Genomic DNA, 18,306 nt, shown 5'->3' on the forward strand with positions numbered 1-18,306 from the left:
AAAAGGTTGTCATGCTCTTTTGAAATCTTGACAGCGATCAGCTGGTTTACAGACACTGTACCTCACCTTGATCTCACTCAACACCACCTTGACCTCTCCTCCATCTTTCACAAACAGGAAATGCAACAGTTTCTACTTGCGAGCTCATGTGAAGCGAGTCGGACGTGCCATTTGCAAGTTTTGGCCTGAATGTTACTGCCTCGGTAACCTGAGGAAATGTTCAGGTATTGGTAATGGAAATTATTTTTATCCGTCCTAATTCCACCCGACTTGGTGTTTCCTCCTGGGCAACAACATTAGTCCCTCCTGTACTCCCCTTTGCCCCTCAGGAACTGTGTACCTGTATTTTGAATGACTTGTCCACAATCTCACTTGGAGGAGATGCTCTTGCATTTTGTGTACACCTTTAATTTTGTGACATCAATGACATAACTTGTTTATTACTTGTTTGTAAATGAGCTTTTGTGACTGTGGAACTAATAAAAACAGCTGAGTGTTATCTCCTGGCATATTTTTGCACCAGGTAGGGGTTGAAATCTCCCCCCAAATCAATGGTTTAGGATTCTCAGTCGAGATGGTTGTCGTCGGACTCGGACATGAGACACTGTGACCAGGCTTTTGGAGGACGTATTCCCACTCACCAGATGTACATACCTGTAATTGTGCTCTTCCATGAGCCTCGATCTTGTAGAGAGAAAAACTGAAAGAAAACGCAAATTTCCAAAAATGAATTATTATATCTGATGAATTTGATGATTATATTTCATTTTATAACATTATATGAATAACCAAACACTTAAACAGTAAATGTACATATATTCAATACGTTTGTATGCACGTAACAGGTTTCATAAACAAAATACCTTTGACATCATTATGTTCGCCATCGAAGGTTGATGGAGGTTGCTTTCACCAATGTTTGTCTGTCTTTGAGCAGGATATCTCAAAAGGTTGTGGACGGATTCGGATGAAACTTCGTGGAAAGTGTGTGTGTGTGACAAGGCCGAATAGATTCAATTTTAGTTCATGTTGGAATTCAGATCTGACCTATCCAACAACAACAACAACATGCATTTTAAAGGCCATTTTCCCGACTAGAGCGGGGGTTAGCCTTGCGGTCCCCATGACAATCTTCTCCATTTTGCCCTATTTTCTGCATCTCTCCTTGTTAACCCCCTTGCCCGCATTTCTTTAGATCTGACCTATCCGTGGGATACAAAACGTAAACTGTTCAGCCTGGCGGAGGTATGCTCTCTACCAAGTGCCGTTCTAGTTACCTCCACCACCGAAGGTAGATGCAGGTTATATTTTCACCCCTGTTTGTTTGTTACTTGCAAAAATCGAAGATTTTCAAGTGTATTGGTTGGTCTTGTGCCTTATTAGTCCCCTACCAGTGTACACCGGAGCGGACTATAGGTTTGCACTCCGTCCCTCCGTCTGTTAGTCTGTCAGCCCGTCAGTCTGTCGGTCCGTCAGTCCATCACGCAAAGAACAGCTATGATTTCAAACTTGGCACATGGTTTCCTCATGATAAGTTACAGATCAAGTTCTAACTTCACGACGTTTCGATCATTTTTGACAAAGTTATGGCACCTTGAACTTTGGTAATTTCCCCAACAGTTTTCCGGACTATAATTTGAAATGCGGTAAGTCAAAGCTGTTAATATTCCTTCTTTTAACTCCAATTTATATTCTGTTTCCACTTTTAGTGAGAAGTAGGGGTCTGTGCAACCATTCATAAACTTTATTTGGTGCAAATTGAATAATTTTTAGCCGAGTTACCTCAGACCGTGAGTTGGTAATTATATAATTCACACAGTGCAATACGTGCAGGCTGCTCCACGGAGCGACCTTGCGGGCTTATTTTAACTCCGATTTACATTCTTTTTCCCCTTTTAGTGAGAAGTAGGGGTCTATGCAACCATTCATGAACTTTATTTGGTGCAAATCGGATAATTTTTATCCAAGTTATCTCAGACCGTGAGTTGGTAATTATATAATTCACACAGTGCAATACGTGTAATTTCCCCAACAGTTTTCCGGACGACAGACTGCCGGTAGGGGACATGTATTGCAGAGCAATACTCAGAATGCTTGTTCTTTCTGTTTGTCTGTTTTGTCTGTCTCCCGATTGCCTACAGGTCATAATTTAAAACCCAACTTCACGAAACTTCACCAAATAGTAGAGTCGGTCATAAGGAAGAAGCCCATTGATTTTGAGGTCAAAATGTCAACAAAGGAAAACGGTCAATGACTTTGTCGAATTTCTAAAATCCTAAATTTTCATCTGATTGACTTGAAATTTGAAGAGGATTTACATATCTGGTCACTGAATTCACCCACCAATTATGTTTGAGGTCAACATTGGCCAAAAGGTCAACATAGGCCAAAGGTCAACAACTTGGGTGGTATTTCTAAGTCCTCAATTTTCATCTGATTGACTTGAAATTTGAAGAGGATTTGCACATCAGGTCACCGAATTCAACCACCAATTATGTTTGAGGTCAACATTGCCAAAAGGTCAACATAGGCCAAAATTCTAAAATTGTCAATTTTCATCTGATTTACTTGAAATTTGAAGAGGATTTGCATATCAGGTCACTGAATTGAACTGTCAATTCTCTTTGAGGTTAACATAGGATGAAAGGTCAACATAGGCAAAAGGTTAACAACTTAGGTGAAGTTTCTAAAATCCTCAATTGTCATCTGACTTGAAATTTGAAGAGGATTTGCACATCAGGTCACTGAATGCAATGAATTTTTTTGTTTACCAATTATGTTTGAGGTTGAAGGAACTGCGCTCCAACGCGAGTCGAAAGAATTGACGCGACCAAAGACGGAATTCGTCCGAGTTGCTTTATTGAAACAAAACAGCTCAGGTATTCTGACAAGCCCGTTTATCGGGCAGCAATATATATACACATTTATGTCGGGAAGTTTGCCCGGCAAAAGCTATACCGGGCATGCCCGGGTGTCAAGGGCGAGCTTTGGAAAGGCGAGTCTGGACCTGCCCGGGCATGTTTGGCTGCGGCCTGGCAAGTCGAGGCTGGGCGTGCCCGGGCGCTCTGGACGAGCACTGGAAAAGCGAGAGCGGGCATGCCCGGACGCTCTGGGCAAGCCCTGGAAAGGCGATAGCGGGCATGCCCGGATGCTCTGGGCGAGCCCTGGAAAGGCGATAGCGGGCATGCCCGGACGCTCTGGGCGAGCCATGAAAAGGCGATAGCGGGCATGCCCGGACGCTCTGGGCGAGCCCTGGAAAGGCGAGAGCGGGCATGCCCGGGAAAGACGAGACCGGGCGTGCCCGGGAGGTTCGGGCGTGCCCGGGAACAGTGAGTCCGGGCATGCCCGGGAGAGGCGCGTCTGGCCGTGTTCTGGCCGGTGCAAGGCGATTGTGTGCATCCAGCGGTAACCGCTACACACGCCCCTCCAGAATCGACCTGCACCGGCAGGGTCAATTTAAGGGGGGTCCGGATGACCCGGCCGAAGCGACCCCTGGAGGGTCGTGGGGAGGGGTCCGACGTGGTGGTGGGTGGTCGAGCGGGGGGAACTGTGGACGGGGGGCGGCCTCGCCGCAGAGGAAGGGCCAACCGTGGTGGTCGGTCGACGTCCATGTGCGCCGGTTTGAGGCGGTCCACAGAAATCCGGTCCGGCCGGCCGCCGAAGTCGACGATGAAAGACTTGTCGCCCCGTCGCAGGACCCGGAAGGGCCCGTCGTACGGCGGCCGGAGTGGCCCCCGGTGCGCGTCATGACGCACAAAGACGTACTCCGCTGTGCAAAGCGCCGGGGGGACGTAGGACTGGGGGCCACCGTGGCGGGACGTCGGCACGGGGGCAAATCGTCGGGCGGCCTCCTGGAGGTCCGAGCGCTGGCGAGCGGCGGACCAGGGACTGGTAGCGTCGGGCACGAATTCGTCGGGCACGTCGGCTGGCCGTAGACGAGCTCGGCGGCGGATGCCTGGAGGTCTTCCTTGGGGGCCGTGCGAAGGCCCAAAAGGACCCACGGCAGCCGGTCGGCCCAACCGTCGTCCTGAAGGCCGGCCATGAGTGCGGCCTTCATGGAGCGGTGAAACCGCTCGCACAACCCGTTGGCTTGGGGGTGGTAGGCCGTGGTGCGGTGCAGCGTGACCCCCAACGAACGGGCGACCGTGCCCCAAAGCTCAGACGTGAACTGTGGGCCGCGGTCGGACGAGATGTCCGCTGGTGCGCCGAAGCGCGCGACCCAGGTGGCGATGAACGCCTGCGCCACGTCGGCGGTGGTGGTGGAGGCGAGGGGCACGGCCTCCGGCCACCTGGTGGTCCTGTCCACCATGGTGAGCAGGTGGGTGAACCCCCGCGAGGGGGGCAGGGGACCCACCAGGTCCACATGGACGTGGTCGAAACGCCGTTCAGGCACGGCGAAAGGTGCCAGCGGGGCCTGGGTGTGGCGGTGGACCTTGACCCGCTGGCAGGCCGTGCAGGCGTTGGCCCAGTCGCGGATGTTTCATCGAAGGCCGTGCCAGACGAAACGCGCCGACACCAGCTTCTGAGAAGCTTTCCGACCCGGGTGAGAAAGGCCGTGGATGGAGGCGAAGATGCGGCGCTGCCAGGAAACGGGCACGATGGGGCGAGGCTGGCCCTGGGAGATGTCGCAGAGCAGGACGGTGCCCGCGAAGGGAATGTCGGCCAGGCGGAGGCCCGTGTCCGCCGCACGGAGTGCCTGCACCGAGGCGTCGGTGGTCTGGTCGGCCGCCATGAGCGCGAAGTCCACGCCGAGGTGGACCGCGTTCGCGCTGGCCCGAGAAAGACAGTCGGCCACGGCGTTGTCTTTGCCGGCGACGTGCCGGATGTCCGTGGTGAACTCCGACACGGCGGAGAGGTGGCGCTGCTGGCGGGCCGACCACGGCTCCGTGACCTTAGCCATTGCGTAGACCAACGGCTTGTGGTCGACGAAAGCCGTGAACGGGCGGCCCTCCAGGAGGTGTCGGAAATGGCGAACGGCCAGGAATAGCCCGAGCAGCTCGCGGTCGAACGTGCTGTAGTTTAACTCGTTCGGCCGGAGTTGCCGGCTGAAAAAAGCGAGTGGCTGCCAAACTCCGTCCACCCATTGCTCATGGACGGCGCCCACCACGTAGTTGGAGGCGTCCGTAGTGAGGGCGATGGGCGCGTTGAGCACCGGGTGAGCCAGCAGCGTTGCGTCGGCGAGGGCCCGTTTGGCGCTGGCGAAGGCCGCGTCCATGGCCGCAGACCAAACAGTCATGCTTGGCCGGCTTGCCCCGGAGGGCCTCGTAAAGGGGCCACATGAGCTGAGCAGCGCGGGGCACGAATCGGTGATAAAAATTCACCATGCCGAGGAACTCTTGGAGGGCCTTGATGGAACGGGGACGCGGGAACGTGGTGATGGCCTCGACCTTGGTCGGCAGCGGCACGGCCCCGATCTTGGTGATGCGGTGGCCCAAAAAGTCAACGGTCCTTGCGCCGAAGTGGCATTTGACTGGGTTGACAATTAAGCCGTGCTCGCTGAGGCGACCGAACAGTGTTCGGAGGTGGAGGAGGTGCTCGGCGCGGGACGTGCTGGCGACGAGGATATCGTCCAGATAGACGAAAAGAAACGGCAGGTCGCGCAGCACGCCGTCCATCAAGCGCTGGAACGCCTGGGCCGCGTTCTTGAGGCCAAACGGCATCCGCAAAAATTCGAACAGGCCGAACGGCGTGATGACGGCCGTCTTCGGGACGTCGGCCGCCCGGACAGGTACCTGGTGGTAGCCCCGTATCAGGTCAATTTTCGAAAAGATGACCCGTCCCGCCAAACGGGCGGGAAAGTCCTGAATATGCGGGATCGGGTACCTGTCGGGGGTGGTAGCGTCGTTGAGACGGCGGTAGACGCCACACGGGCGCCATCCATCCCCCGGCTTTGGCACGATGTGCAGTGGCGAAGCCCACGCGCTATCGGAGCGCCGCACGATGCCGAGGTGCTCCAACGCGTCGAACTCGGCCTTCGCCACGGCGAACTTGGCCGGGTCGAGGCGGCGGGCCCTGGCGTAGACTGGCGGGCCCGTAGTGGGTATGTGGTGCTCGATCCCGTGCCGCACCGCGACGGCCGAAAACGTCGGCCGCGTGAGGGCCGGGAATTCCGCGAGCAGGCGAGCGAACTCGTTCGCTGCCGGGAGGACGCACGCCAGTTCGGTCGGCGCGGAGCTGCTCATCGTGCACGCCAGGGAGCTGAAGGTCTCGGCGTTGACAAGGCGACGATGTTTGACGTCGACCAGCAGCCCGTGCGCGCAGAGGAAGTCGGCGCCCAGCAAAGCCATGGGGACGCAGGCAGTCACAAAAGTCCATTGAAAACGCTGGCTGCCGAAGCAGAGGGTGACGATGCGTGGGCCGAAAGTGCGTATGGCCGAGCCATTAGCAGCGACCAAAGAGGGGCCGCAAACGGCGTCCCGCCTGTCCTGCTCGGAGGCGGGTATGACGCTCAGTTGGGCGCCGGTGTCACACAGGAAACGCCGCCCAGACGCTTTGTCCCGAATAAACAGCAAGTTGCCCGAGTGGCCGGCGCTCATGGCTGGGAATGAACGCCGGCCAGGCCGTTTCCCGACCTGCCGAAAGTGCACGGGGGCCGGCACGTCCGAGCCTTGTGTCCGAACCTGGCGTGGTAATAACACCATGCCAGGTCAGGTGGAGGCCCCGGCCGTCGTGTCGGAAGCGGGCGGTGCGGCGTGGCGGCCGCCAGTTGCACCGGCAGTTCGGCCTCCAACCGCGCAGGGCGCTCGGGTGTCGTGGGCGTCGCCTCGGACGGCGGCGGGCTCCAGGTAACCGCGCCGATGTGCTGGCCCGCCGAGGAGATCTTATCGGCTTCCCTGGCGAGGGCGCGGGAATCCGTGATCAACATGCCAGCCAGGGCGAGGCGTACCGGGTGAGGCAGCTGGCGAAGGAACAGCTCGCGGAACAGAAAATCCGGAGAGTGCTCACCGAGCAACGAGAGCATATAGTCCATGCGCTCGGACGGGCGCGTGTCGCCGAGCTCGGGCAGAGCGAGCAGGCGCCATGCGCGTGCTGCCGGTGAGAGGGCGAAAGCGTCGAGGAGGAGTGTCTTCAGCGCGTCGTATTTGTCAGCAGCCGGCGGGTGCTCGAGGAGGCTCAAGGCGCGGGCCGCGGTGGCGGAACTGAGCGCCGCCACAACATGGTGGAAGCGGGTGTCGTCCGCGGTGATGCCTCGCAGGGCGAACTGAGAGTCCGCCTGAGCGAACCAAACAGCCGCGTGAGCCTCCCAGAAGGTAGGCAGTTTAAGCGTCACTGCCGTATCCATGTCGGTAGGTCACCAATGAAGGAACTGCGCTCCAACGCGAGTCGAAAGAATTGACGCGACCAAAGACGGAATTCGTCCGAGTTGCTTTATTGAAACAAAACAGCTCAGGTATTCTGACAAGCCCGTTTATCGGGCAGCAATATATATACACATTTATGTCGGGAAGTTTGCCCGGCAAAAGCTATACCGGGCATGCCCGGGTGTCAAGGGCGAGCCTTGGAAAGGCGAGTCTGGACCTGCCCGGGCGTGTTTGGCTGCGGCCTGGCAAGTCGAGGCTGGGCGTGCCCGGGCGCTCTGGACGAGCACTGGAAAAGCGAGAGCGGGCATGCCCGGACGCTCTGGGCGAGCCCTGGAAAGGCGATAGCGGGCATGCCCGGACGCTCTGGGCGAGCCCTGGAAAGGCGATAGCGGGCATGCCCGCACGCTCTGGGCGAGCCCTGAAAAGGCGATAGCGGGCATGCCGGACGCTCTGGGCGAGCCCTGGAAAGGCGAGAGCGGGCATGCCCGGGAAAGACGAGACCGGGCGTGCCCGGGAGGTTCGGGCGTGCCCGGGAACAGTGAGTCCGGGCATGCCCGGGAGAGGCGCGTCTGGCCGTGTTCTGGCCGGTGCAAGGCGATTGTGTGCATCCAGCGGTAACCGCTACAAGGTCAACATAGTCCAAAAGTTAACAACTTAATTTAGGGATTTAGCAAGTATCATGCTATGCACGACATATTTCCTATTTCGTGTTTGTTTGTCTGTTTGTGAACAGGATATCTCAAAAAGTTGTGGACGGATTCCACCAAAATTTGGTGGAGAGGTTGGATGTGTAACAAGGAAGAATTGAATGAATTTTGGTGAAGATCCAGATCTGGATCAAATAATTTTAGGGCAAAAAGAGAATAGAGCAAGCAAAGCAAAAAGCAAAAAAAAAAGGGCAGAGAATTTTGGCCCCAGAGAAAGGGGCAAAAAACGATATATATCATGATATCTCAAAAAGTTATGGGCAGATTATGACAAAGCTTGGTGGATGAGTTGTGTAGGTGACAAGAACAAGCGATTAGATTTTGGTTCAGGTTCGAATCCATATCTGACCAATCGGTGGATACAAAACGTAAACTGTTCAGCCTGGCGGAGGTATGCTCTCTACCGAGTGCCATTCTAGTTATCTCACCTGGAACGTAGTTCCGGGGAACTTATGTGATGGTGCGTTGTCCATTCGTCAGTCCGTAAGCACTTACGACCTCTTCTCCAAAACCGCTGATGGAATTGTGGCCAAACTTGGCAGAAATTCTGTTTGGTATGTTGAAACTCAAGTTTGTTTACGGTACTAAGAAAATAGAAGTCTGCGTCTACGGGGGTCAAAGTGGGTCCAGGTTTGACCCCCCAAAATAGGTATTTATTTTCTTCTCAGAAACTACACTGAGTGAATACACTGTCAATCAGAGGGACGTGATGGTGGTTAAGCCGGGTGTCCCATCTGCTCGTATTCACCAGGGTCAACGTGAAATGGATTTTTCTGTGCCTTTCGATAAGAGCGAGCTTCTTGCTGTGTTTTCGTAGCCTGGACTAATTCAAAGTTCCTGCCTTAATCTACAGCATCCTGTGGAAGAGCAGCAACCTTCCCAACTTTGGTTCTTAACCACAGAAATGTTCATGGCAAGTCTTGGCAAGAGTAGCAGAGTAGGGGGGGGATACCTGCACTTATCTTCCTGAATCCTACCTGCTCCCCATCCCCATATATTTTGCCTCCTCGTTTTGTGGAGGCAGTTTGTGATGATTGCCTTATAATATATGTGTGTGTGTGTGTTTATGTGTGTGTGTGTGTGTGTGTGTGTGTGTGTGTGTGTGTGTGTGTGTGTGTGTGTGTGTGTGTGTGTGTGTGTGTGTGTGTGTGTGTGTGTTACGTGCGCGAATGAGTGGAGGTGAGCAGTGATCCTGGATTTTGGGGGTTCAGAAGGGGCTTGTTGGTGGACCATGTGTGCCCTGCAGAAACCTAGGGGGCAAAGCACGGAAAGAGCAGAGGGTGCAAGACCAGAAGTGAGGTGGAATACAGAGAGATCACTGACTTCTCTGCAATGTCGAAGTGTTAGGCCTCTTAGCTCTTTCACGAGCCTCGATCTTGTATACAAAAAAAAAAAAAAAAAAAAAAAAAAAAAAAATAGATTCAGACACAGACAGAGCTGGGGGAGCTAGGCTGGAGAAGACAGAGACCACCAACCTGCCTGGAGAGAGAGAGAGACAGAGACAGAGACAGAGACAGAGACAGAGACAGAGACAGAGACAGAGACAGACAGACCCTCAGAATCAGCTTCATCGTGGGAGATTCCAATGATTTTGAAAGCCTTGGTTTCCATGGTGTCAAGCTGAGCAAGGTGTGAGGCAGGAGCACCAGCCCAGAAGGAAGAGCAGTACTCCAAGCTGTGAATGAAGGCATTATATGTGGATAGGAGTACAGGATAGAAGTACAAGGATTTTGTATGACAGAAGATGCCCAGTTTGCAGGTGGCTTTGGAGGCCAACTTTGAAATGTGGCTTGTACAAGAAATATCATGGCTGATAGTGAGACCCCGGGGTTTGAGTGACTGAACTTCCGCAAGAGGATTAAGGAAGTAGATAGGAGGGTTTGCCAAACGGTCCTTTCAGAGAGAAAAGGTGAGAGTGTGAGTTTTATCAGGATTGAAAAACGTATTCCAAGTGTTTGAATAGCTTGTGATTTTGTCAAATTCTGAGCAGAGGGAAGAGGTGAGGCTGCCCCCTGCCTGTCTGAAGGATGAGGGATGTTATGGCAGATGGTGAAGTCATCAGCAGATCGATAAAGACGATTTTCTGGAGAGTCAGAGAGATCATTGATGTTCAGTTACCAAGCAGTTTGCTATCGCTTGCAAAGCCAGCCATTCCTTATCAACAGTTTTGAATGGAGTGCTTGCTTGAGTGCTTAAACCACTTGGCAAGCACTCTACAATAAACTTGGCAACTGAAGACACTCCAGGAATAGGACTGGGCCCAAAACCCTACCTTGGTACACTCCAGCCTTAGCAGAGAGAGGAGATGAAACGATTCAGGTGAGAAAATTCCGATTCCATATGTTAATATTGAGAAAGCTAACGTTCCGCAAAAAACAGACATCAACCTGATGTACCTGAAATATTGCCGATATGCCATGTATTACTAAAATGGGAGGCAATAACTCAAAATATGAGAGATGGTAGATTCAGATAATCAGGAAATGCTCTTGCATCATCCTCTGGGTTCTTTGTTCATATGCAGCAGAAGGCTGCAGGGTATTGCTATTGATGGTGCAGCTATTGAGCTATAGCACCCCTTCTTCTTCTTCATCTCCAGGTCGCCCTCGAGTTCCCTCCTTCCTACTCCAAGCGAGGTCTCTCTTGTTCTTGCCTGCCCGTCCCACGCACGGGGTGGCACCAATAAAAATAAATGCAAAATGGTACTTCCTGCTCCACAGCACATTACACCATCATTCCTGACACACACTGGCCAGACAGACCACAATGGCCTTTCACACACATGTGTGCCTCTGTCATGGGAAATCCTCACATATCTCCCCACACCCACAAACGTGAGGTGTTTATGTCCACAAAATTAACGTCTTAACATGTCTATAAATTACATACGCTGCTTCCTCAGCGTCACGTGCAACAAACGACTTACTATGACAGGTCCCTGTTACATGACAACCTAACCGATGGTATTCAAAACACACGGACCATACTACACTTACAACAGTCTAGCTATGGATACCCCTTCCCCCCCCCCCCCCGCCTTCTCCCCACCCCGCCCCCCCCCCTTCCATATAACAACATGAATAGGCTCAACCATGAGCTTGAGAAACTGAAGGAAAATAAATGTCGAAATAGAATAAACAAAACTTTGAATACAAACTGGAATTTCTATTTTGATGTAGAGTACTCTTGGCAGAGCATTGGTCATTGGTGCTGCCAAAGCAGTTTCTTGGCAAGCGTTATACTGGGTGGTTTGCCATTGCCTTCTCAGTGTTCTTTGTCTGTGCTCTACACTTTTAAATGTTGAGCATCAACCAAGGAAGTAGCAAGACTTTTTAAAGACTGATGTATGCCTCGACCAAGATTCGAACCGCAGACCTCCCAGAACTCAGAGCAGATGCTCCAACCATATTATGCCACCGAGTCTGGTAGAAACGGAAATAGTAAGGAACTAATAATGATGTAAGACATCTTGAATGCCACATGTTGTAAAAGGAATGCCAAACAAAGGTACAAAGTGGTTGAAGGACTAACTTGTTTAGGTTGTAGGTTGTAGACAACAACCACCGAGGTCAGTACTACCGTCCTGACTTAGGAGCGTTAAAGTGGTGCCCGGAACCATCTTTCACTCTTCGTGTAAGGATTGTTGGTCTTACTTTCTGTCTCACTCAAACTACAACTACCGGGCTAGCTTCAATCTCTCTTTCTCACAAACAAACACCATACACTTTTCATCATACACTTTCCTTCTCTCTTATTTAAGGCCTGGCCTCGATGATGGCTATATAGTCCGTGCCTGGAGCCTCCAACATAAAAAAAGCATCCCCAGGCGATAGCTAAAAAATACTAAAATGATTAAATAACTACAACAGCACACTTCGACGTCACGATGTCGACTGATATGCCCCCGCCCATATTATTACATCATTATAATACTTGTATCAAGTTTGATTTTAATCCATTCAGCCGTGCCCAAGTTAGCACATTTTTACCTGACATGACCTCTGACCTTTGACCTATTGACCCCAAAATTTAATCAGTTCATGTTTACATCATTATACATATTTTACCAAGTGTTAATTTAAGTCCCTTTAGGTGTTCACAAGTTCTCACATTTTTACCTGACAAGACCTTTGACCTTGGGACCCCCAACATCGAATCAGTTAATCTTTACATTGTGGCGGGCACAAGGGTCAATAATTCCGCGCACCAGTGGGTGGCGTGAGCGTCCAGACGGGGAACTGAAATGCATGCCCCGCCTTTCGGCCGATCGGCCACGCCCGGGGGCAAGGCGTGGCCACGGGACATATATGCGGGCTCTAAGCTCGAGCCCGCCCAGTGCTGATATGCGAGCTTGTAATAAAGACTTGTTTGTATCCATGCATTGTGGCCGCCTACCTCTCTGGCAATCGAGTCGTATGTGCACAGCACCACACTGCTGACCCCGATTGGTTCAGCCGTTGCTGACCCCCGAACGCGCCATGGCTACCAACGCCGTCGCAATCAAACTCCCGGAGTTTTGGGAAGCGCAAGCCGACGTTTGGTTTGTGCAAGCCGAAGCTCAATTCCAACTCCGGGGCATCACGGCGGACGAGACCCGGTACTACCACGTGGTCGCCACCCTCTGGCCTGGCACTGCCGCCCACGTCGTGTCCATCCTTCGGTGCCCGCCGGGCGACCACAAGTACGAGGCGCTCAAACGTCTCCTCCTCGCCACGTTCGGGCTCACGGAGGTCGAACGTGCCGACCGCCTCCTGGACCTTCCCGCCCTCGGCGACACACGACCATCCGTCCGGATGGATTTCATGCTGTCCCTGCTTGGAGACCAGCGCCCGGATTTCTTGTTCCGCGCACTTTTCCTCCGCCAGCTACCAATACAGGTGCGCCTCGCGCTGGCCGGTTCCAACATCACGGAACCCCGCGCCCTGGCCGGAGAGACCGACACGTTTTTCACGGCCTGCGACACGCGGTCGGTTTACGGTGCTGCCGTAGTGGATCCCGGTGCAGAGGCTACAGCGCCCGCGGCTTCCCTCGTGGCCGCTGCTGCGCCCCGCCCACTACCGCCACCGCCACCACCACCGCCGCCGGCACGGCCGACGCGGCCGCCACTGCCGCAAACCTGGTGCTACTACCATGCCAGGTTCGGCCGCAAGGCTAAAACGTGCCGCCCGCCGTGTTCCTTTGACGGGGCGGGAAACGGCCGGGCCGGCGCTCACCTGCGGCCTTGAGCGTCGGCCATTCCGGCAGCCTCCTTTTCATCACGGACACCTTGTCCGGGCGCCGTTTTCTTTGCGACACGGGAACGCAGGTAAGCGTCCTCCCTGCCTCCGCGTCCGACAAGCAAGCCGCAGGCCGGGGCCCCGCTTTGCTTTCCGCCAATGGTACACCCATCCGCACATTCGGGAAGCGTTGCCTCTCACTGCGGTTCGGAGGGCAGCGCTTTCAATGGTCGTTCGTCACCGCCAGCCTGCCAATGGCCCTGCTCGGCGCGGACTTCCTATGTGCGCATGGTCTGTTGGTCGACGTTAAGCGCAGACGTCTCGTCCAGGCCGAAACCTTCAGCTCGCTCGCTTGTTCGCTGAGCGGCTCGTTGAGCAGCTCGCTGAGCGGCTCACCGAGCGGCTTGCTGAAAGGTTCCGTCCCAGCGAGGTTAGTCTGCACGCTTCCGGCAGCGGACGAGTTTACCCGCCTCCTCGCCAGTTTCCCGGCCCTCACGCGGCCCACCTTTTCAGCGGTGGCCGTCAAACACAGGGTGGAGCACCATATCCCCACGGTCGGGCCGCCGGTCTACGCCCGGGCACGCTGATTCGACCCCACAAAGCTTGCCGTGGCGAAAGCGGAGTTCGCCACGCTGGAACGGCTGGGTATCGTACGGCGCTCCAACAGCGCTTTGGCCTCTCCTCTGCACATTGTGCCAAAGCCCGGCGGTGGATTGCGGCCGTGCGGTGACTACCGCCGGCTCAATGATGCCACCACCCCCGACCGCTACCCGGTCCCGCATATCCAAGACTTTTCCGCCGGGTTGGCAAACACGACCGGGTTCTCCAAGGTGGACCTCATCTGGGGCTACCACCAGGTCCCCGTACAACCGGACGATGTCCCAAAGACGGCCGACATCACCCCTATCGGCCTCTTTGAGTTCCTGCGGATGCCTTTTGGGTTTAAGAATGCGGCCCAGGCGTTCCAGCGGCTCATGGACAGCGTCTTGCGCGACTTACCTTTCATCTATGTCTACCTGGACGACATCCTAGTCGCGAGCGTGTCCCGGGAGGAGCACCTGCTCCACCTCCGCACGCTTTTCGAACGCCTGGGCCAGCATGGCCTGATCATCAACCCCGCAAAGTGCTGCTTCGGCGTCGCCGCCATCGACCTCTTGGGGCACCGCATCACCAGGCATGGGGCCGTCCCTTTACCGGCCAAGGTGGAGGCCGTCAAGAGTTTTCCGCGCCCCCGCACGATCAAGGGGCTCCAGGAATTCCTGGGCATGGTCAATTTTTACCACCGCTTCGTGCCCCGCGTCGCCCAGCTCCTCCGCCCCCTGCACGAGGCCCTCCGGGGAAAGCCGGGCAAAGGTGACATCGCCTGGTCGGAGCCGATGGCCGTGGCGTTTGCGGGCGCAAAGCTGGCCTTGGCCAACGCCACCATGCTGGCGCACCCGGCGCAGGATGCACCGATCACCCTCACCACCGATGCGTCGGACTACGCGGTGGGCGCGGTGCACGAGCAGTGGGTGCGTGGTGCTTGGCAGCCCCTGGCGTTTTTTAGCCGGCAGCTTCGCCCGCACGAACGCCGCTACAGCACCTTCGACCGAGAGCTGCTCGGGCTCCACATGGCGGTCCGACACTTCCGCCATCTGCTCGAGGGCCGCCCGTTCACGGCTTTCGTTGATCACAAGCCCCTTGTGTTCGCGATGGCCAAGGTCACCAAGCCATGGTCGGCCCGGCAGCAACGTCACCTCTCTGCCGTGTCCGAGTACACGACGGACATCCGTCATGTCGCGGGTAAAGACAACCCGGTGGCGGATTGCCCTTCCCGGTCCGTCGCGCACGCGGTCCACCTCGGGATCGACTATGCCCGGATGGCGGAGGACCAGACCGCCAACCCCGACGTCCAGGCCTTGCGGACCGCCGTCACGGACCTCCGCGTCACCGAGGTGCCATTCGACGTCGTGGGCGCGGCCCTCCTGTGCGACGTCTCCCTCAGCCGGCCTCGCCCCATCGTGCCCGCTGGCTGGCAGCACCCGGTTTTCGACGCCATCCACGGCCTGTCCCACCCGGGCACGAAGGCCTCCCAGAAGCTTGTCATGGCGAAGTTCATCTGGCATGGCCTCAGGAAGGACGTCTGCGACTGAGCCAGGACGTGCCTCGCGTGCCAGCGCATAAAGGTCCACCGCCACACCCAGGCCCCGTTAGCCCCGTTTACGGTGCCCAAGCGTCGGTTCGACCACGTCCACGTCGACTTGGTGGGACCTCTGCCCCCCTCGCGGGGGTTCACCCACCTCCTCACCATGGTGGACCGCACCACACGGTGGCCGGAGGCCGTGCCATTGGCGGCGAAGTCTGCGGCTGATGTGGCGCAAGCCTTCATCGCCACTTGGGTTGCCCGGTTCGGTGCCCCCTCGGACATCTCGTCCGACCGCAGCCCCCAGTTCACCTCGGAGCTCTGGGGCGCGGTGGCGCAAGGGCTCGGCGTCAAACTGCACCGCACCACGGCCTACCACCCCCAGGCCAACGGCCTGTGCGAGCGCTTTCATCGCTCGATGAAGGCCGCGCTCCGGGCCAGCCTCCGCGACGGCAGCTGGGCCGACAGGCTCCCCTTGGTCCTGCTGGGCCTCAGGACGGCGCCCAAGGACGACCTGCACGCGTCCTCGGCGGAGCTGGTCTTCGGGCACCCGCTGCGGGTACCGGGTGAATTTATCCCCGACTCCACGGCTCCTTGGTCAGAATCGGAACCTCCCCGCAACAGCGCTCCACCTTGCAGAAGCCGCCCAGAGGTTCGCCCCTGTGCCGACGGCACACCACGGTTGCCCGTCCTCCCACATCGCCCTGGAGCTTTGCACGGCGGAGTACGTTTTCGTCCGGCACGAGGCCCACCGGGCACCGCTACGGCCCCCGTACGACGGGCCCTTGCGCGTGCTGGAGACCGGGGACAAACATTTCACCGTGGACTTCGGCGGTGCCCCGGATCGTATCTCTGTGGACCGCCTCAAGCCGGCCCACCTCGATCTGGACCACTCCCCGCAAGCAGCTCTGCCTCCACGTCGATGCCGCACCCCGGCGGTCAGACCCCCGGCACCCCCCAGCCCTGCCGTCCCGCTACCCCCCAGCCCTGCACGCATCGCCAGGGGGCGTTTCGGCCGGGTTATCCGGCTTTCCCGCAAGCTCACCCTTCAGGTGCGCGGGAATTCTGCGGGGGCGCGTGGCGGGCACAAGGGTCAATAATTCCGTGCACCAGTGGGTGGCGCGAGTGTCCGGGCGGGGAACTGAAATGCATGCCCCGCCGATCGGCCACGCCCGGGGGCAAGGCGTGGCCACGGGACATATATGCGGGCTCTAAGTTCGAGCCCGCCCAGTGCTGATATGCGAGCTTGTAATAAAGGCTCTTGTTTGTATCCATGCGTTGTGGTGCGCGGGAAAAAAGAATTCTCTTATCTTACCTTGTCTTTAAAAAAGACTTTAAAAAAAAAATCCCCATCCAAAAGCCTGATCTTTTCTACCTTTACATATTTTATATTTACATCATTATACATACCTGCACCAAGTTTGATTGAGATCCCTTTAGCCGTTCGCAAGTTATCGTGGTAACGAGAACCTATCACGACGGACAGCTGGACGGACAACCTGAAAACATAATGCCTGTGACTTCATCGGTGGAGGCATAAAATGCAATACTGACTTCATACGTAACTATTCTTGACACATAATAACAAAAGTCAACAAGTTAGGAATGATCTACCATATAAAACCCAGTCAGTTTGTGTGTTTGTACAGATGTCTGTCCCCCATCATACGGGTAGGTTTTAAAGACTGATCTTTTAACACCAATGTGTGTTCACTACGGTCTATTTTTGAGGGTAAAACAAACTCAAAAAACATTTTCCATCAAAGAGTAATTATGTCTCTTTTGAAAGAGTAATTGGAATTGTAGACGGTGGCTTGCAAACCGAGCCTCAATGGCGGTGTACAGAAGCGTTTATAAAAATAACAATAAATCCAATGTGCAAGGAGGTGAAATTCACTGCACGTGATGTGCAACGCACGCAGAGCAAAACGAGTGTTCATTTACATCCGTAGGATGTCAAATAAATCAATAAGATATAGGCACACCTGACACTAGGCCGAGGCTTCAGACTTTGGCACGCTCATGAGGCTGCACTGCACTGTGTAAACTGTTCCAACCTGTAATTTTTGATGGCCTTTTATATTAGTGCTTGTATAATTATGTTATAAATGATGAAATAAAACACTGAAGACCATTTGCAGATTGTGATATCACAAACGGATTAATAAATGAAAATACAAATATTGAACAATATCAACTTGCAGGACGAGTAAGGGTAAAACATAATACTGAGAACCTTCACAATACTGAGAGACTAGAACAAAGAGTCTGCGGAGAAGTTGACAGTGAACATGTACATGTTATATTATGAAAGAGAAACACAGATCTGCATAGAATATGAATAGTTGCCATATTGCCAGCATCTCCCCAACATGGGTGACCTGTGTACAAGATGCATTCAGAAGCCAACAATGTCATCATCTTCATCTTCAGCAAACGCCAGCTGTGTTGTGTTTGTACAAACCAGATCCTCTGCAGCTTCCACAAGCAGGAGTACACTCAACGTCGTGCTTCTTGCATGCGCACCTCAAGCTGCTGCAGTCGGTCTGGCAGTTGCACCTGCTGACCCGCAGCAGCTCTTCGGGAGCAGGAGCTGGACAACCTCCTCATCGCTCTCCCACCATCCCCACTGTTTTGGTCCATCCCCAGATCCCTTCCACTCATGAACCTGAAAGTAAACATGGAGGATGTGGTACTTTGCTGCTGTTGATGTAGGTGGTAAACTCTATGGTGGAACGTGAGACATGCTGGAAATTCTCACAGAACTGCTTGTTCCGCAGAGATTCTAGCTTTATGCTGGGTTTCCCATTGTGGAGGATCACCCAGGCTCACTCTCCTGCAGCTACAACATCATCAGTAGAAGCAGACTGTGCATCGAACACCTTGGCTTGTTTACGGAAGTGACTGCTTCTCAATTGAAGTTATTGAGGGAAGCTCCTTTCCCGATCCGTAGAGGCGAG

The 18,306-nt window shown here is 54.7% G+C and overlaps 1 protein-coding gene across 3 annotated transcripts in view; it reads left to right on the forward strand.

Moving 5' to 3' along the window:
* LOC137438743 (tumor protein p53-inducible protein 11) overlaps positions 1 to 499 on the forward strand; it is a 71,833-nt gene extending 71,334 nt beyond the window's left edge. For all 3 annotated transcript variants that reach the window (XM_068134053.2, XM_068134055.2, XM_068134054.2), the window contains exon 8: positions 118 to 499. The gene's annotated coding sequence lies outside the window, so the exon portion shown is untranslated. The remainder of the gene's footprint in view (positions 1 to 117) is intronic.
* The last annotated feature ends 17,807 nt before the right edge of the window (positions 500 to 18,306 follow it).

Source organism: Myxine glutinosa, chromosome 13 (assembly GCF_964187855.1).
Source record: "Myxine glutinosa chromosome 13, kmMyxGlut1.1, whole genome shotgun sequence".
Taxonomy (NCBI): Eukaryota; Metazoa; Chordata; class Myxini; order Myxiniformes; family Myxinidae; genus Myxine; species Myxine glutinosa.